The following is a 19403-nucleotide window of genomic DNA, read 5'->3' on the forward strand; positions in this document are numbered from 1 at the left end:
TAGTAAGAAACACCAGCATGGAGCTACTCTTTCTAAGGGAGAAGTAAGCCGTGACCACCCTCCTTGGATGAAACGCCCTAACTTTAAGCCGAAGGTCATTTTAGTTCAACAGTGCACACTCTAGAAGGTAATCTACAGCAGTTACAAATATACCATCCAGTCTTTCTATAAAGTCTAGCTTTTTCTAGAAATAATGACAACAACAGTAGGGATTACCATCTACTGTAGACCTACTAAGTCCCAGACACTGTACTAGGCATTTTACATAAATCGTCTGTTTAATCCTTCAAAGACACCACATGGTATCATTATCTCCATTTCAGATGAGGATACTGAGGCCCAGAGACATTACAGTCATAAAGTAAGCAGTGAGTAGCTGAGGTTCAAAGCCAGGTCTGACTCAGACCCAAGTTCATTCTCAATCACTAGACCAAGTGGATGCCTCTCAAGGCATCATCAAGTACATATGTGTTCTCGGACATGTATGTGTCCACATATATGCCCATGGCTGGCTCAATTCACTTTTTTTTTTTTTTCATGAAATTTATTGTCAAATTGGTTTCCATACAACCCCCAGTGCTCATCCCAAAAGGTGCCCTCCTCAATACCCATCACCCACCCTCCCCTCCCTCCCACCCCCCATCAACCCTCAGTTTGTTCTCAGTTTTTAACAGTCTCTTATGCTTTGGCTCTCTCCCACTCTAACCTCTTTTTTTTTTTTCCTTCCCCTCCCCCATGGGTTTCTGTTACGTTTCTCAGGATCCACATAAGAGTGAAACCATATGGTATCTGTCTTTCTCTGTATGGCTTATTTCACTTAGCATCACACTCTCCAGTTCCATCCACGTTGCTACAAAAGGCCATATTTCATTCTTTCTCATTGCCACGTAGTATTCCATTGTGTATATAAACCACAATTTCTTTATCCATTCATCAGTTGATGGACATTTAGGCTCTTTCCATAATTTGGCTATTGTTGAGAGTGCTGCTATAAACATTGGGGTACAAGTGCCCCTATGCATCAGTACTCCTGTATCCCTTGGGTAAATTCCTAGCAGTGCTATTGCTGGGTCATAGGGTAGGTCTATTTTTAATTTTCTGAGGAACCTCCACACTGCTTTCCAGAGCGGCTGCACCAATTTGCATTCCCACCAACAGTGCAAGAGGGTTCCTGTTTCTCCACATCCTCTCCAGCATCTATAGTCTCCTGATTTGTTCATTTTGGCCACTCTGACTGGCGTGAGGTGATATCTGAGTGTGGTTTTGATTTGTATTTCCCTGATAAGGAGAGACGTTGAACATCTTTTCATGTGCCTGTTTGCCATCCGGATGTCTTCTTTAGAGAAGTGTCTATTCATGTTTTCTGCCCATTTCTTCACTGGGTTATTTGTTTTTCGGGTGTGGAGTTTGGTGAGCTCTATAGATTTTGGATACTAGCCCTTTGTCCGATATGTCATTTGCAAATATCTTTTCCCATTCCGTTGGTTGCTTTTAGTTTTGTTGGTTGTTTCCTTTGCTGTGCAGAAGCTTTTTATCTTCATAAGGTCCCAGTAATTCACTTTTGCTTTTAATTCCCTTGCCTTTGGGGATGTGTCGAGTAAGAGATTGCTACGGCTGAGGTCAGAGAGGTCTTTTCCTGCTTTCTCCTCTAAGGTTTTGATGGTTTCCTGTCTCACATTCAGGTCCTTTATCCATTTTGAGTTTATTTTTGTGAATGGTGTGAGAAAGTGGTCTAGTTTCAACCTTCTGCATGTTGCTGTCCAGTTCTCCCAGCACCAATTGTTAAAGAGACTGTCTTTTTTCCATTGGATGTTCTTTCCTGCTTTGTCAAAGATGAGTTGGCCATATGTTTGTGGGTCTAGTTCTGGGGTTTCTATTCTATTCCATTGGTCTATGTGTCTGTTTTTGTGCCATCAATTCACTCTTCAAAAGTTAAACAAAAAAACTTAAAGTCACTCCATCCCATTCCAAAAATTCATTTTTGACCCATTAATCTGTGATAGCTGCCTGCTTTTAGAAACTGTTTTGGAAAGCTTCTAAAGGAAGACACAGGTACCAAAGTTTTAAGAGAAAAGAGTGGGAGATCATTATTACCAAAGAACTTTAGGTTAAGGGAAGCTACTGCATATGAAGGCTTGCTCTGAGCCTCCTGGCAACATAGGGAGAGCCATGGATTTTTATAATCCTTAAATGAAATGAGGAAACATGCCAGGTCAATAAGAGAGAAGCATAATTTGCTGGTAAGGAACAGAGAAATTTGTCGTATGACTCTTGCAGAGCTATGGAGTCAAATGGGTCTTCCTTAGTTTTATAGAAAACGAAGAGACATTTTTCTTACATCATTTACATATTCTTAACCCTTGATAGAAGGTGAGGACATTGTGCTAAAGCACAGATCTTCGACAGTCCTTCCGTGTGGCACTAACGTGATAGAAGCCAGATAACTGAAGGCAGCTGTGGCCGATGGCAGCCCGCTGAGATGTGTCATGCTCAGGGACGGGGCCACTTCAGCACTAACTTCCCCAATTCCCACCGTACTGGAGTGAGGTGGCTTGTTCTCGTCTTAAAAGTTTGTGAAATAATTTCAGAAATCATTTGCCTATGCTTCTTCCCAATGGTTGGGAAAGTGGCTTTTTAAAGTTTTGAACGTGTTATGCACATTCTCAGGGCACTGAATTTATAGTAGAAGTAAACGAAAACCTAACTGCCACAATTTTCATACGTGGGAAAACACCACTAATAACTTCCAGGGGTTGCTCCTACAGGAAGGACAGTGAGCCAGCTCCCCTCAAAGCTGCACACCTCTGTTTCAGCCAGGTGGCGTTCCCTTTCATGAACCGCGAGTCTGAGCCTCTCCATTTGCAACCGTGCTGCAGGAACAGGTGCACTGTTGGCACCGCCTTGCACACGCCCGCCCCTTGCACACAGCCCCTGCTGCGGGTGTCTCACCACACACAAAACAGCTATGACTGTTGAAGTATTAAAAGCTGGTCCCACTGGGGGCTCAACCACAGACCAGTCTCGACTTGAGTCATGGGGTTTGGAGGCAGAAAGGCTTGGCTTGGAGCTCCAGATGTACGACTCTGGAACCAGAGTATGTTATATCACTTTCTATGCCTCAGTTTTCTCATCCACAAAAGGAGGGAGATCCTACTTCTCTTGCGGTTGCTATGAAGGTTAGACGTTACATACGGCAGGTGTGCCGAGGGACAGGCACAGAGAAGGCACTCCTGACCATCACTATTGCTCTACCCTCTCTCCTCATCGGTCCCAGGCTTCTGTGACCCTGCTGACTGCTGACAGTCATCCAGAAGAAGGAGGTGAAGACTCTGGACACAGGGTATTATCCCAATCCTCTCTTTCCTTACTGGGACTTGAAATTGTGAGAGGCTTTGCATTAATCAGACATGTCCCTTCTCTCCCAACTAACTGGACAACCATACTCCTTTGCCCTCCTGTACCTCAAGCTTATCCTCTACGCCAGGGGTTCTCAAAGTGAGAACAGCATCAGCATCACCAGGGAACCTGTCAGAAATGCAAATTCCAAGGCCTCGCTGACTTCAGAAACTCTGAATCAGAGCCCCTGGGGATAGGGCCCAAAGCCTTCCGGGTGATTCCAATACACCCCAAAGTTTGAGAATCACTATTCTAGAATACGCATTTCATGAAGTCTGGAGTTGTGTGCGCTGCTTTGTCCCTGGTGCTAGAATGATGTCTGACATACAGGAGGTGCTCTTTAAGTATCTGTGGAATGAATGAATACATTAAATAATGAGTGAATATGTATGTCTCCTCTCCCAGAATGAGCTCCTTGAAGGTAGAGATGGAGACTGATTAATTTTTCAGCTCCCGAATTCAACTGTATTAAGTCCCAACACTGGCTTAGACCAACATTGCACTTAGGTGCTGGGGATACAAAATGGGGCACCTGGGTGGCTTAGTCAGTTAAGCATCTGACTTCAGGCCAGGTCATAATCTCATGGTTCATGAGTTCAAGCCTTGTGTCGGGTTCTGTGCTGACGGTTCAGAGCCTGGTGTCTGCTTCGGATTCTGTGTCTCCCTCTCTCTCTGCCCCAACAAAAACAAAAACAAAAATAGAAATCCTTACTCTCAAGAAGATTCAGCTAACTACTATAAACAGCTTTGAAAAACAATTACAGTAATGTGGCACAAAAATGCTTATTTTATAATGTTATATTAAAAAATCAAGATTCTGGGGTACCTGGGTGGCTCAAGTCAGTTGAGTTTCTGACTCTTGATTTTGGCTCAGATCATGATCCTAGGGTTGTGGGATCAAGCCCTGCGTCAGGCTCTGAGCTAAGCCACTGAGCATGGAGCCTGCTTAAGACTCTCTCTCTCTCTCTCTCTCTCTCTCTCTTTTCCTCTGTTCCTCTCCTCCACTCACAGACTCTCTCTCTCAAATAACAAAAATAAAAAATAAAACAAGATTCTAAATTTTATAGACACAGTATCATGACAGCTATGTCATATTTCTGAAGTGTGTAATTTTTCAAAATTTATCTGATGAGTATGCATATTACTCTAAAAATTTTTTTAATGTTTATTTTTGAGAGAGAGAGCATGCGAGAAAGAGAGAGAGAGTGGGGGAGGGGCAGAGAGGGAGACACAAAATCTGAAGCAGGCTCCAGACTCCAAGCTGTTAGCATAGAGCCCAAAGTGGGGCTCAAACTCACGAACCGCGAGATCATGTCGTGAGGTGAAGTCGGAGGCTTAACTGACTGAGCCACCCACGTGTCCCTGCATATTACTTTTATGCAGTAAAGTAAATACTGGAAAAATTTCTCATAGAGCATGTTAAATGTAGGAATGGATATAAAGGTATAGAAATGACAGTGATTATTTCTGCCTTAAGGGGAAGCAGAAAAGTTTCTGACAGGTCAGGGCTATAACAAATGAAATAATGTAATACAGTAGGAAGAGGTGAGGAGTGTGACAGAATCAAGAGTGTGTACCTCTCACTTTACACTTTCAAATTCAATTTTTTTCTCCAAAATACTATGCTAGACAAACTCTATTTGGGGACCAAATCTGCAGGAGGCTTTGAAGGATGAATAGGAGTTCACCAGACAGGTGAAATAAAGGGAGAATGGTAATGCAGGTAAAGAGAAAGAAGAATCATCATGGGCAAAAACTTGATAGTATGCAACAGCCTGATGTATTGAAGTGACTTCTATAAATATTTCTGGATCACGACAGGAGAAGCCAGGAATGAGGGTGAACTGGAAATCACAAGGGCCATATGGTGGATGTCACTGAATACCACGCCAACAAAGGCTCTGACTGCACCCTGCAAGCCAGCATATCCCCCACATTTCACACTATAGTAACTCCGAGGGCAGAGAATAGGGGTCTGAGGGCAAAGCACAAGATTTCTTTGAATGCTCATCTTTTAGCTTAAACATTAATGAAAATTTTATATCCTGCACCATAGTACTGTAGAGTACCAGAACGTCTAAAAAGATGGCAAAGGTAAATGCCTCCCTCCCCCTGTCCCCAGCCCTTCCAGAGAAGTTCGCATCTCAGGCATATGAAACATCTTTGTGCATAAATCTTTGCAGCTCTGCTTCCTTCCTTCAGGTGGATTCCTGGAAGAGGAATTAATGAGTCAAGGGATATTAACTTTTCAAAGGCTGGGTACAGGCTGCCAAATTGTTTACCAGAAAGGGGGAGTAGTCCTTTTTAACCAGAGGAACCACATTTAGATTTTATAAAGATCAATATTTGGCTAGACCCTGAGGGTCTTGACTCTTAACTCTAGGACAGCACTCTCTTTTCTCTTTTTCTCTCTTAAAGTCATTTGACTGTGTTTGCCAAACAGATCCCTGTTTGTTTCGCATTTACTCATGTATTCATTTGTTCATTCACAGCCTTTCTTGAGCAGATCTCATGAGCATACTAATGGCAGGCCCTAGTTACTGCTCATCGGGGTTCACCCTCAGCCACCTGGTCTCCTCGCGCTACACTCTCTGCAGTAACCTTCTCCACTCACTTGGGTTTAGCCACTAGTTATGTGTTAATTATTCCCAAATTCAGACTCTCCAGCCATGACTTTCCTCTGGAGTTCAAACCTACACGGCCGATGATCATGGCTGCTGGGCCCACGACTGCCCTCATCTCTCCAATTGGAGCCACAGGCATTTTCCTTAGCTCTTGCCTTTCTCTAACCTTGTGTATCTGCTCACCACATCCTGCCAGATTTCTCTCCCAGTGTTTCTGAACTTCCGCTCCCACTCTCCACACATCTAAGATGGACTTACTTCAGGTACTCATCATCTGCTGCTGGACACCACTGTTCCTCCAAGCTATACCAAGTCTTCATGAGCATGGGGTCAAGTCAATATGGAAGATCAAATCACGACCACCCGGGTCACCTTGTTAGAGAATTCCCTGCAAATTACCACGTGTGCCTATAAAACTTCTCTAACAACTGTGATTATTAAAACAATAATTGTTAACATTGTACAACTCTTCCACAAAGAACTTTAACGTGCATGATCTTAGGCCCCAAAAGAATACTCTACAGAAAAGGAAACTGGTTCCGAGACAGTTATGTGACTGGTCAAACCACCCAGGGATAATCACTGGCAAAGTCTGGATTCAACTCAGTATCCTAAAACCAACGTGATGCTCCTTTAATGAGACCACTCTTTCTACTTCATGTCATCCAGCCTGTGTCCAAGATACCAGTTTAAACTGAAATACAGCTTCACCCACCTTCTTATTTCTGCTGCATTTAAGAACCACCACACCCCCCCGATACTTAAAGGAGTAACCCTTGCTGGGTTAGGCAGCAAAAATTAAGTAACACCATTTTCAACTGGTCCAAGACTTCATTCAGCTGCTCTGTAATGAGTAAGCACAAATTTGATAGTTAACTCTATTTTCCCAATCTAAAATCAGAGATTATGATGTGAAAAAGATCTTTCCTTCCTTTTTAAAGACTTATTTCTATAAAAAATCTCAACTCATTGTAAAAAATTAGAGCTTCTATTTAAAGAATAGCTTTCATGAAAAATAACAACATGACATTGGAATAATCTCAGAAAACTGAGACACAGAATCTGTTACTCTACTTTCAAAATGAATACCATGCTGCTAAAGATAAGTTCAAGTATATGCAGGTCTTAGCCCTACCATGTGAAAGTAGAGCGTTCCTACAAAAACTTTTATAAGCCTGAATGGCATAAAGTGAAGAAGGAATTATAATTAATTTCTATGGAAAAAATTTTGAGCATTCCCAGATCCAAAAAATAACCTCTCTTAAGCCTTTCTGATACCTTAGGAAACATTTTGCTGACAGATGCACAAAATAAATCTAGATAAAGCACAGATGCTCATAGGCATAGTTCAAAGCTATGGAGGCTGGATGCTGAGATGCTGAGCGTCGTTCCCCAGGGAAGGAGCTTGGTGGGGCCACTGTTGCTGCCTGGGGTACGTGCTGCCTCTGTAATGGCTTGCTGCAAAACAAACGCTGAATGCTATTTTTGCTTTTTGCCTTTTTTCATAAAAGCAAAAATCCTCATTGGATTTCTTCCACTTGGTGAAAACGGGTACTAAGGTAGGTTTTTGTACAAGGGAAGCTGCATAACATGAACTCTTGAAAAGCAGGGGATACCTGCACTCTATCTAGTACATGTGTTTGTGTTTTAGAGAACAAGGATCGGTCAGGGTGAAACCAGTTACAGAGAAGCGGAATGTGGATCGGATTTTGTAAAAATGAAAGCTATATGTCACACGGAGAAAGGAGCAGAATGGGCTTCTGCTGACAGGTCAGTAGGAACTGGAGTGCCCACAGACCATACCAGATGGCATGGGTGAAGGGTGAGAGACAAAGACCATTCTGTCTGAATCTAGTGAAAGAGTTGCCATGGGTCAAATGGCTAAACTATGATGACCAGTTGCTTAGTCAAACTAGTCTAGACGTTGCTGTAGAGAGATTTTAAACATGTTGACTGACATCTATAATTAATTGACTAGAACTAAAGCAGGTTACCCTCCATAATGTGGATGGGCCTCACTCAATCAGTGGAAGGCCTTAAATGCAAAGACTGACTTTTTGTCAGGAATTCTGCCTTTAGACAACAGCATAGAAAATCTGCCTCAGTTTTCAACCTTCAGATTCCAGACTGCAACATCACTCTTACCTGAGCCTCCAGTTGGCAGGACAGCCCTCCAGGTTTCGGACTTGTCAGTTCCCAAGACCCTTAAACTCAATCAATTTCAATCCCAGTATCTCTCTCTACAGACAGATCAATCAATAGACAGATAATCCTATTAGGTCTGTTTCTCCAGAGAATTCGAATTCAGGAGGAAAACAGGGAAAGGGAGTGAGGTGTATAAGACAGCACAGGACAGGCTGATAAAGGTCTTTAAATCTAAATCTGACTTGGTGTGAAATGAAGAGATGGCTAAGAGCTCCCAAAAGGCAGTGAGAGAGCATGTGCCCCAAACAGAAACACCACCACTAGGACTTAATCTGGCATTGAATCAAGGTCCCAGGGGAGAGAGTGAGGTATGGCAAGAAGGTTACCAGTGGTCACTGTCATCAGGTAAAGGAAATTTCCCCACCACATTTTGAAATGAGGGAAAGTAAATCCTTAACTGATAGATTTAACTTCTACAAGTTATAGGAAGTTTCTAACTTTATGATGAACTTAATGGAATGGCTATAATTCATTAGCTAATTTATGCTGGAAATCAGAAACTCACTGAATTTTTAAAAATGTAGAGGGGCACGTGGGTGGCTCAGTCGGTTAAGCGTCCGACTTCAGCTCAGGTCATGATCTCTCAGTTAATGAGTTTGAGCCCCATGTTGGGCTCTGAGCTGACAGCTCAGAGGCTGGAGCCTGCTTTCTGTGTCTCCCTCTCTCTCTGACACTCCCCAGCTCGTGCTCTGTCTCTCTCTGTCTCTCAAAAATAAATAAATGTAATAAATAAATAAATAAATAAATAAAGCAAGCCAAGAGTGACTATTTAAATTTAAGTTAATTCAAACAAAATGAAATTAAAAGTTCAGTTCCTCAGGCCACATCTCAAGTGTTCAATAGCCATTCATGGCTAGTGACTATAGTATATATAAGACAATGAAGATACAGAACATTTCCATCATCACATAAGAAGTATTATTATGAGCATAATAAACCATATAAAATGCTGAATAATAGAGGGGTGCTGGGGTGGTTCAGTTGGTTAAGTGTCTAACTTTTCAGGTCACGATCTCATGGTTAGTGGGTTCAAGCCCCGCATCAGGCTTTGTGCTGACAGCTCAGATCCTGGAGCCTGCTACGGATTCTGTTTCCCTCTCTCTGCCCCTCCCCCGCTCACACTGTCTGTCTCTCTCAAAAATAAATAAATATTTAAAAAATAAAAAAAAAATACTGAATAATAGAAACAGTTTTCAACAATGACTTCAGGGGCATGTAACAATAGGGAAAAGACCAAGATCCACACTCACACTCACACACACACACACACACACACACACACGCCCCAAATTTACCCTAGACCAGACCACTGCCCACTCTGACCCCTCCCCCATAATTCATGGGCCACCGTTCTGCAACAGCTGACATTTTAAAGTCTTTGGGGATTTATGAAATAGAAAGGCAACCTACAGAGGCATGCACTTATGTCAAGACCAGGCACAAAAATGCTGTTCTGAGTTGCACAGTTACACATGAGTCTTTACGGTGAATATTTTATCATACACACACAACGCTTCTCATCTTTTGTCACCTAAACTCTTGTACAGCTTTCTGAAAAGAAAGGTTCAAAAATAGCACGGATTTAAGTTCAAGTCTGAAGATGCCCTGAGTTCGGATGTGTTAACGTTTAGCTTTAGAAATTGAAACCTTTACTAAGCACTGCTGGGAGTTTAGCTCCATTATCCTATAAACCTGCTGGTGTTGTGGTTTTCTCCTTTAATGACCAGGAGGTCTTAGAATGAGCCCTGAACAAGAAGTCTGAGACATACAGCTTCAGACCCAACTCTGCAACTCACTAGTTTAGTTACTGGTCAACCCAGCTTATCTATCTGGACCTCAGTTTCCTCATTTATAAAATGGGGTTAATAACACCCATTCATTCATGCCATAATGTGATACCTTAGTATGTGCTAGGCACTAGGAGCTTGGGAAACAATAGCGAGTCAAACAGGCACTATCCCTACCCTCTTTTTTTTTTTTTAATTTAAAAAAAAAATTTAATCCAAATTAGTTAGCATATAGTGCAACGATGATTTCGGGAGTAGATTCCTTAATGCCCCTTGCCCATTTAGCCCATCCCTCCTCCCACACTCCCCCTCCAGTAACCCTCTGTTTGTTCTCCATATTTATGAGTCTCTTATGCTTTGTCCCCCTCCCTCCTTTTATATTATTTTTGTTTCCCTTCCCTTATGTTCATGTGTTTTGTCTATTAAAGTCCTCATATAATGAAGTCATATATGATATTTGTCTTTCTCTGACTGACTCATTTCACTTAGCATAATACCCTCCAGTTCCAACCACGTAGTTGCAAATGGCAAGATTTCTTTTTGATTGCCGAGTAATACTCCATTGTATATATACAACACATCTTCTTTATCCATTCATCCATCGATGGACATTTAGGCTCTTTCCATATTTTGGCTATTGTGGATAGTGCTGCTATAAACATGGGGGTGCATGTGTCCCTTCGAAACAGCACATCTGTATCCCGTGGATAAATGCCTAGTAGTGCAGTTGCTGGGTCGTAGGGTAGTTCTATTTTTAGTTTTTTGAGGAACCTCCATACTGTTTTCCAGAGTGGCCGCACCAGCTTGCATTCCCATATCCCTGCCCTCTTGAATTTAGTATGTGTCCAACTCAAAGGGTAACTTAGAGACTCTGGAAGAGTTAATGTGTTCAATCCTTCTCAGACTATCTATGCTCAGTTTGAGGGACCACCCCTTGCCCTGGCAGGGCTGGGGTTGGGGGGGAAGAGGTGTCTTTATTCTTCCTCTGCTATTAGGGGTGAGTTGGTGGGAGGCTTGGAAAATTCTGAAAGAACCCAGAAAACTACAAACTCCCTAAAACAAAAGGAAGAGGTGGAGCCCAGTGTGCTGGTGGTAGTAGAGAATGGATCCATCCTCTTTGGTGGCTCCTTTCAGGGCAGGCATTTCTGACAAAAGGACTTTTATTGGCCTTCATTATCTGTGTTAATTGACTCCTTTCATTTAGAGGGTGCCTATAAATTCACAATTCATTAAAATTATAGTGCATGGGAGTTAGAAATCAGTAGAACAGAGAGATGTGCTGTTTAATGCCTATTCCTCAAAGATCTTCAATTAGCTATTGGTGCCTCCTGAAAACCAACCCACTAGAAGACTCCAACTTGTCAAAAGTCTAAGTCAAAGATGCAAAAGGGAGGTCCACAAGGAAAGGCCTATATACGGGGAATGACTCGGTGGTATCTCAAATAGCAGCCAAGTGGCCTCAAATAGGGCCAGAGATGGACCTTAGGAAGACCTGGAGCCAGTGTCTTCAGCACAGTCAGGAAACTTTCTCCAAGTTTTCTCCCTACTTGTCTTTATTTGTTAGCATCATTCTTCTTTCTTATTTAGGACAGATTTTCTCCGTGTGGCAGGAAATATGATCATTGTCAGATTCTGAGTTTTCTGCTTACAGTCTAGCAACTAGAGATGAAATGTCCAAACTTCCTAGTTACACACTGCGAAAGATCCCAGAGAAGGGCTCTGATTGGTCCAGCTTAGGTCAGGTATCCACTTCTGGGCCAATCAGCTCTGGCCAGGGGCAGGGTAGCTCCCATGGAAGTAATACAGCTGGATTGTTGGAACAAAGGTTAGCAACAGGAAGAGGTAAGAAAGTGTCATAGATCATGTAGAGAAGAGCAAATGCTCATTATGCCTGCACAGAAAATCCATAATTACAAAAGTTTACATTTATTGAGTGACCACTGGTGTGCCACAGACTATTTTAAGGGCCTTACAGGAGTTAACTCATGTAATCCTTATAGTAACAATAATAGTAGATTTTCCTTTTTAGCCCCATGTTACAGATTAGAAAACTGAGGCACAGAGAGGTTGCACAGGTTGCCCTCGGTCACACAGCTAGTAAATGGCAGGTAGCATTCAAATGCAGGCAGTTTGGTTCCAGACTCCTACCTATTATACCGTTCAGCATTATGTTGTCTATACTATATCCTATACTCGAATCCACATTTTGAAATACCAGGGCTAGGTCATGAAGAGTGTTGAATCTTTAGAGTCTGGACTTTTTATTCTGTAGGCAACGAGGTACCATCACGGTGTCAGAGCAGCAGTGACATAATCATGTTTCTCCCAAGGAAAATTAATCTGTCCACAGGATGTAGTACGAATCGAGGCAGGGGTTGGTGGTAACAGAAATGAGCAGACAGGAGGCAAAAAGAGTGGTTGAGGGCCTGGGAGTCACCACAGAGGTTGTGGGAAAGGTCATTAAGAGCTACTCTTGCCTGGGAAAGGATGTGAGTGAAAGGTGGATGGGAGACCGAAAGTAGAGACAGCAGTCTGTCGACTAAAAGGCCTTGTACCACAGGACTCTGATGTGTTAAACAACTGGCAATCACCCAAACAAGAACACTTTGAAAACAAAAGGTGAAATTATGAATAATAATGCTGTGATAACAGGGATGAGTTGGAACTGTCCAAGGGAAACGAGGCACATGGTCACCTAAACACGACCAGCAGTGAAGACCCAGAAAGCTGCTTTAAAGAAGACTCGAATGACCTCTTTCTCATCCTTCCCTGCCCAACATGTGGTCTGCTTCTTCCATCACACTCCTGGTATTACATCCTTGGCTTCCTCTGCCTGGCTCCTCCCACAATGTCAAATCCATCCCATCAGTGCAGGGTCACAACAAGGAAGGCTTAAGGTCTTCCATCTAGACCACAAGTGGACACTGTGCTGACCTGTAATCCCTCCTTCCACCTCTAGCCAGCGCTCCTGTCCTCCCCCTGGGTGACCACCCCCGCACCTTGTTCAGACCTCTCTACTTTCCCTAGCCTTTGTTCTTTTACCATTCAAAGTTCCTTCCCTTTCGGTCTAAGCAGAACCTTCTGTTTGAAATGCTGTTCCACCCACTCTCCCCACGACAGGATTCTCCTTGCTACCAGGATCCCCTCTTCCCATTTATGGCCCTCCCTGAAATCCCAGTCTAAAAACGGTCACCTGGACATATTTCAGCATTATCTCTGTCCTTAATTTTTATCATATCCCTTATTTCTATATGTTTTCTTACTAACTTAGTGTTTTTCCCAGTTGAATGAGAACTCTGTGAGGGCAGGAATGAGTTCTCTGTGAGAACTCTATTTTGTTCCCTACTATGTCCCCAGCATCTGAAACAGTTTCTGGTACCTCGTAAATCCTCACCAAATGCCATTAAAGGGAAGAATAGGAAAGAGGTGAAATTTACAGCATCTCAGGTTACTTCTAAGTGGAGCGTCTTTGACTCTACAATTTCAGGAACTATCCATCTGGGACTAATATTGTTTTACAAATAACACTCATTTGAGATTTTGAAAATCTGCACATCATTTGTTACTCATCTCATTTTAACAGTGAAAAAAACCTGAAGCCTAGAGAAATTAAGGGGTTACAAGTCCAGGAGTACATCTTAAGAAAGCAACTGTTAAAATAAAATTACTTGCAACCCTTGGGTTTCCAGTCCCATCTCTTAACAAACCAGGTCAATCTTCCCCTCAGGCAAAAGAAAATATATAGTAACAAACAATTTGTTCATATCAGTGCTTCTTATCAAGGTAAAAAATGCCTCATAACTGGGCATTCCTTGGAGCCTTCTTTCTTAAAGGAACTACCTAACACAAGATCGTGCATTTCTTTAAAAAAACAAAATGAAACAAAACAGCTAGAATTCAGAATCCTGGAGCCGCTGAGGTTGACAATCCCAGTTTTATGCTTCGGTAATGCCAGTGATCCTGGCATTTTAGGCTAGGGGCAAAGAACTTCAAAGGCTTATTAAGACTCCTGAGAATGTTCTGGAAAACCAGTTTTAGAGTCTTCATGGAACTCAAATCTCAGCACCGCAGTTAAATGACTGAGGCAAAAGAACATAAGTTTAAAGAACTTTAACCAAGAACAGATGTTTCCTTTCACACCACACTGCTTTAACATCCAGTATTTGTGATTTTTTTTCCCCCAACCATTCCCTGATTTACATAGGCCTTCAAAACATTAATGAAAGGCACTTTAACAAAATGTTGAGATGGTGTGGTTGGACAAGTGCTATCCTAGTTTTACCTCTTGGTTAAAAAAAAAAAAAAAATCCTTTTCTATTCCCATGACTTCAGACCAACAAAAATATAACACGGTCCTAATGGCATTTGAAACCCCCATGGTAAACAGAGCAGTTAAACTAAGTACTTGGGGATGGTTTTCATTACAATGTGCTAAAGAAATGAATGTTTTATTGTTCCTTTGTAAATACCCTGGAGAACTTTGGGACGGTTCTTCTGGAAGATGGAAATGATTTAAGAGAGTTTCAGATCTCACGAAGACATGTGATCTCTGTGAGTAACAACTAGGATTTATTTTGAAGGGGGAGGAAGGGAGCTTTGCATTTACAACAGTTGAGAATTACACTTCAAGATTATTTTCAATGTCCAATGACCCTTATATTCAATACTCAACTCCACTTCTTGCCTTCCTTTTTATTTTTTATGTATTCCATATTTGCCCTAGCATGGTCTCAAAGTTCTCTCCCAGTAGAATGAAAACAGCATGTCTGAATTCAGGTATGTGGCAGATTGCGCGTTCTATGCCACAACAGTATTTCTCATTCCGAACTATCTGCTGGAACCTTGCCCCTCCCCCATCAAGAAGTAGAGTCTATGCCCCTCTACTTGAACCCACATGGTTTTGACCAATGAGTGAGGTGAAAAGGGTGCTATGTGACTTTTGAGGCCCGGTCGTAAAAATTCCATGAATGTCCACCTTGTTCTCTTGGGATGTTTGGTCTTAGGACCCAGCCATCCTGTTTTGAGGAGTCCAAGTCCAAGAGTCCAAGAGTCTGTGGAGAGGCCTGTAGCCAGCAACAACTGGTCAGCCATGTGAGTGGCTTTCTCGAAACTGGACCCCCAGCCACTGCCAAGCCGCCCGGTTGACATCGCATGGAACAAAGATTAGCCACCCCTGCCAAATCCTGCCCAAGTTGTAGATTTATGAGCAAAATAAAAGACTTGTTTTATATCTCTATGCTTGGGGGTAGTTCATTACACAGCAATTTACAACCTCTTAAAATACAGCAATCCTCACCAACTCATACCCATGGGAAGACACCAGACCATAGTAATGTCTTAAAGTAAAATCTCCATCCTTCATGAAGGATGCAGTTGGCAGCATTCTCAATACGCAGAAATGTAAACAAGGATAACACGAACACTTCCAAGGAGTGGGCCTCGAGGGATATGCTTTAGTCGAGAGGTAAGAACAGTTTGTAATTAGCTTCTCAGTTTGTGACGATGATGCCTCGGAACTGCTACCACTAGCAGGTACTCTGAGGTAAGCATCGCCCCTGCAGCGTGCCTTACATTATTAATCGGCTGAGCAAACCTACAGACACAAGCTCCGTTCTTGTTTATCACAAGTTACAAATGTGCAGAATGTGAATTAATGATGATGTTCTACCATTCAAGAGCGACACAGACTAATGCCCACATTCCCGGGCACCATCAGAGTCGGAAGGGGTTGTAGAGACCTCTGTGCTTGAGGCGTAGGAAAAAAATCCATCTGTGTTATTCTTAAGGCGCCATAAAGAGAATCCTCCATTGCCCTCTGGGGAGTGTCTCAGAAGGGAGTCAGAGTAGCAGCTACATCTCTCATTCAAAACGGGAAGTCATTGAAATCAAAGTTTCTACACCAACTGAATGATAAAGAGTTCCAACAAAAACTAACTTTACTTCTACCAGGAATATATTTAAACATTTTCTTTTAAAGTTTCTTCCATGTTTTCAGGTATTTTCTTGTGATTTCTACTCCTTGTATTCTCCATATCCCAACCTTCTCCTCTGTGAAGAAGCTTTCTTTACAAAAGCTTCTTTGACTGCCTTCTGCTCAATAATATCCTTATCACTCCACCAGTAACATCCTTACTGCCTCCACCAATAACCCTACTTAAAGAAACTGTCTCAGTTGGTTGGGTGTCTGACTCTTGGTTTCTGCTCAGGTCATGATCTCATGGTTTGTGGGTTCCAGCCCTGCATTGGGCTCTGTGCTGACAGCTCAGAGCTTGCTTGGGATTCTTTCTCTCTGCCCCTCCCCTGCTCACACACTCCTTCTCTTTCTCTCTCTCTCTCTCAAAATAAATAAAAACTTTAAACAAAGAAAGAAACTGTGGTATATGTATACAATGAAACATTACTCGACCATTGAAAAGAAGGAAATCCTACCATTTGCAATAACATGGATGGACCTTGAGGGCATTGCGCTGAGTGAAATAAGTCAGATAAAAGAAGACAAATACTGTATGATATAACTTACATGTGAAATCTAAAAAAGTCAAACACACAGCAACAGTAGAATGATGGTTACCAGGGGTTCAGGGGGAGTAAGGGAAATGGGGAGGTGGTGGCCAAAGGGTACAAATGTACAGTTATAAGTTCAACCCATTCTGGAAATGTAATCACACCACGGTGACTACAGTTAACAAAACTGTACATATTGTATAATTGAAATTTGCTGAGGGAAAAGATGTTAATATTCTCATCACAAAAAAGAGTTTCAGATCTCATGAAGTGATGTGTTAAATAATCTTAATGTGGTAACCATTTCACAATATGTAGGTATTTCAAATCATCATGTTGTACACCTGAAATTAACAAAGTATTGTCACTTATATCTCAATAAAACTGGAAAAATAATAATATCCCCACTACCCCCACCAATACACCATCTCTGTCACTCCCACCAATAAGAGGGCTAAACAATAACATCCCTAATACCCCATCAAATTACCTACCCATCATCCCCAGCTACCTTTTCTTTTTTTTTTAAGCTTATTTATTTATTTTGAGAGAGCGAGAGAGAGCACACACATGAGGGTCAGCAAGAAGGACAGATAGAGAATCAATCCCAAGCAGTCTCCGTGCCATCAGTGCAGAGCCTGATATGGGGCTGGATCCCACAATCTGGGAGATCATGACCTGAGCTGAAATCAAGAGTGAGACCTCAACCGACCAAGCCACCCAGACCCCCCCACCAACTACTTTTTCAATACCTAAGAATACTACTGTAAGGCTAACAGAATGAAAATACAGATTGGGAAGTAACTAATTAGATGGGAAACTTTGGTTCTATCTATTTTCACTTATTGCGTAGACTAGATGTGTAATAACTGGTTATGAAAGTACTTTGGCCTTTTGTCCAAATATACATATCTTGTGTTACTTTTATAGATTACAGCACCACCCACAGAGTGATAATCTCTCTTGTTCTTTAGTCCTGTAAACACTTAAGTCAGAAGTGATCCAACAAGTGAATCATTTGAAGTTTGGATTTTCCTCAGGACATATTTTCTTCACTGGAATCTTAGAAGGCAACTTTTATTTCTAGCCTCATAAAAAGAAAAAAGAACATACAAAAATAATAGCCCTGATTTAAATTCCAATCACAGTTATTAGTGAAGGGGGCAAGGCGAAAATAGTTATCACTCAACAAACATCGATTTACTGGATGAAGAGCACAGGGAATACTAAAACGAGCCCAGCAGAATTTACAAAATGAGGATGTGTGGTGCTAAAATCCAGCATGCCACCATCATAAACCTGAATTAGTCAAACAAGCCTCTTTGATGAGGGAGAAATAATTCAAATAATTCTATGGCTTTACCATAGAATCACAGAATATTAGCGATTATCCATGTGCAAAAGCCTCATCTGACAGAGAAGAGAACAAAGAATTCAAGAAAGTGATGTGCCTTGCCTAAATGACTGTCAGTTAAGCAGCAGGTTTCCTTTACTGGAATCAGGAGAAAATTCTGGAATTTTTGTGTCCAAGTGCTTCCCACCACCACCACCACCCGTCCCTCCCCACACCATGTTCCACTGCTGACTAATCCTCATGGGACTGGCTCTCTGAGTGGAAATTCTCCCCACAGGCAGAAAGGAGAAAACCTTACATGGGTTGTGATCCTATCGTACTGGCTCTCAAAGACCCTCAGAAAAGATTCCACATAATCTCAAGCAATAAAAGCGAAACCTTCCAGTTTCGGGGGAAGATACAGCAATCAGCTTAACTGCTTGCCAGGATAAACCCCACTTCTCAGATGAGACATCCCACCCTCCACATGCCGTGAGGTTAGTCCAAATTCCCACGTTCATTGTCTGTGCTGGATCCCACACAAATCTGGCAGACAGGAGGTCTCACTGAGCGGGGACATTCAGCACCTCTGAACAACACAGACGGGGAAGTTCAACCTGTGCTGTGAACCTGTCAGCTAACCACATGTGTTCACTGACAGTGCATAATTAGCACTCAAAACATGTTCCATCTCATAAAGAAAGATATATATATATATGCACATATATATGCATGCATGCCACTTTGGAAACTTTCCTGGTGATAACAGCAATTTCCATATTTGTAAACGTGTCTGCTGAGAAGTATGAGGTAGAAATGGGTGACATATAACCTTCACAAATCACTTCCAGAAAGAGTTTACTCAACAGGTTTCAAACACCCTGAACTCTGGAAAAAGCTACTGCAAGTTACAGGAAAAAGAAAATGTATGAACGTCTGTCTACTTTATCTTCATCACGTTACCTCTGAAAGTATCTGTCTACACAACTCTGATACCGTTCAAGCCTCAGAAATCCATGGGCTTTCGCTTTTTCATTCCGTAAATATTCACTGAGCATCTGCTATCTGACCTACACTCTTCTTGGCATGGAAACAAGAGACAAGAAACAATGAACAGAATAACTAAGTAACAATAAGTAAAATATCTCTAGGAAGCAAAAAGAGCTACAAATGAGAGAAATAGAGAAGAGTGAGGGGAATCACTTTTAAAAAGAGTGTAAAAAATCACTCTTTTACAAATGGTGGGCAGGGTGGTTGGGCTCACTGAGAAGGTGAATTTGAGCAGAGATCTGAAGGAAGTGAAGAAGTTAGCCAAGCGAATATCTAGGGGGAGGAAGGGCCATACAAATGATCTCCCCTGCTGAGAGTTAAACCCGTATGCAATAACATGATGATCCCCCTCCAAAGGAGGCTGGAAGGGGAAATACACAGCCCCACACATAATCACATGCCGTATCTCCTGGACATATCCGGGGTTTTATGCCCGCAAATGTTATTTCTCAGGAAAGAGGGAATTACTTCACACACTGACATAATTTTACAGAGTCTCTCACA

The 19403-nt window shown here is 42.1% G+C and overlaps 1 protein-coding gene across 4 annotated transcripts in view; it reads right to left on the reverse strand.

Annotated features, from left to right (window-relative positions):
- RFTN1 (raftlin, lipid raft linker 1) overlaps window positions 1-19403 on the reverse strand; it is a 208313-nt gene that overhangs the window by 66131 nt on the left and 122779 nt on the right. The window lies entirely within an intron of this gene.

The sequence above is a fragment of the Panthera leo genome, chromosome C2, assembly GCF_018350215.1.
Source record: "Panthera leo isolate Ple1 chromosome C2, P.leo_Ple1_pat1.1, whole genome shotgun sequence".
In the NCBI taxonomy this organism is placed as follows: domain Eukaryota; kingdom Metazoa; phylum Chordata; class Mammalia; order Carnivora; family Felidae; genus Panthera; species Panthera leo.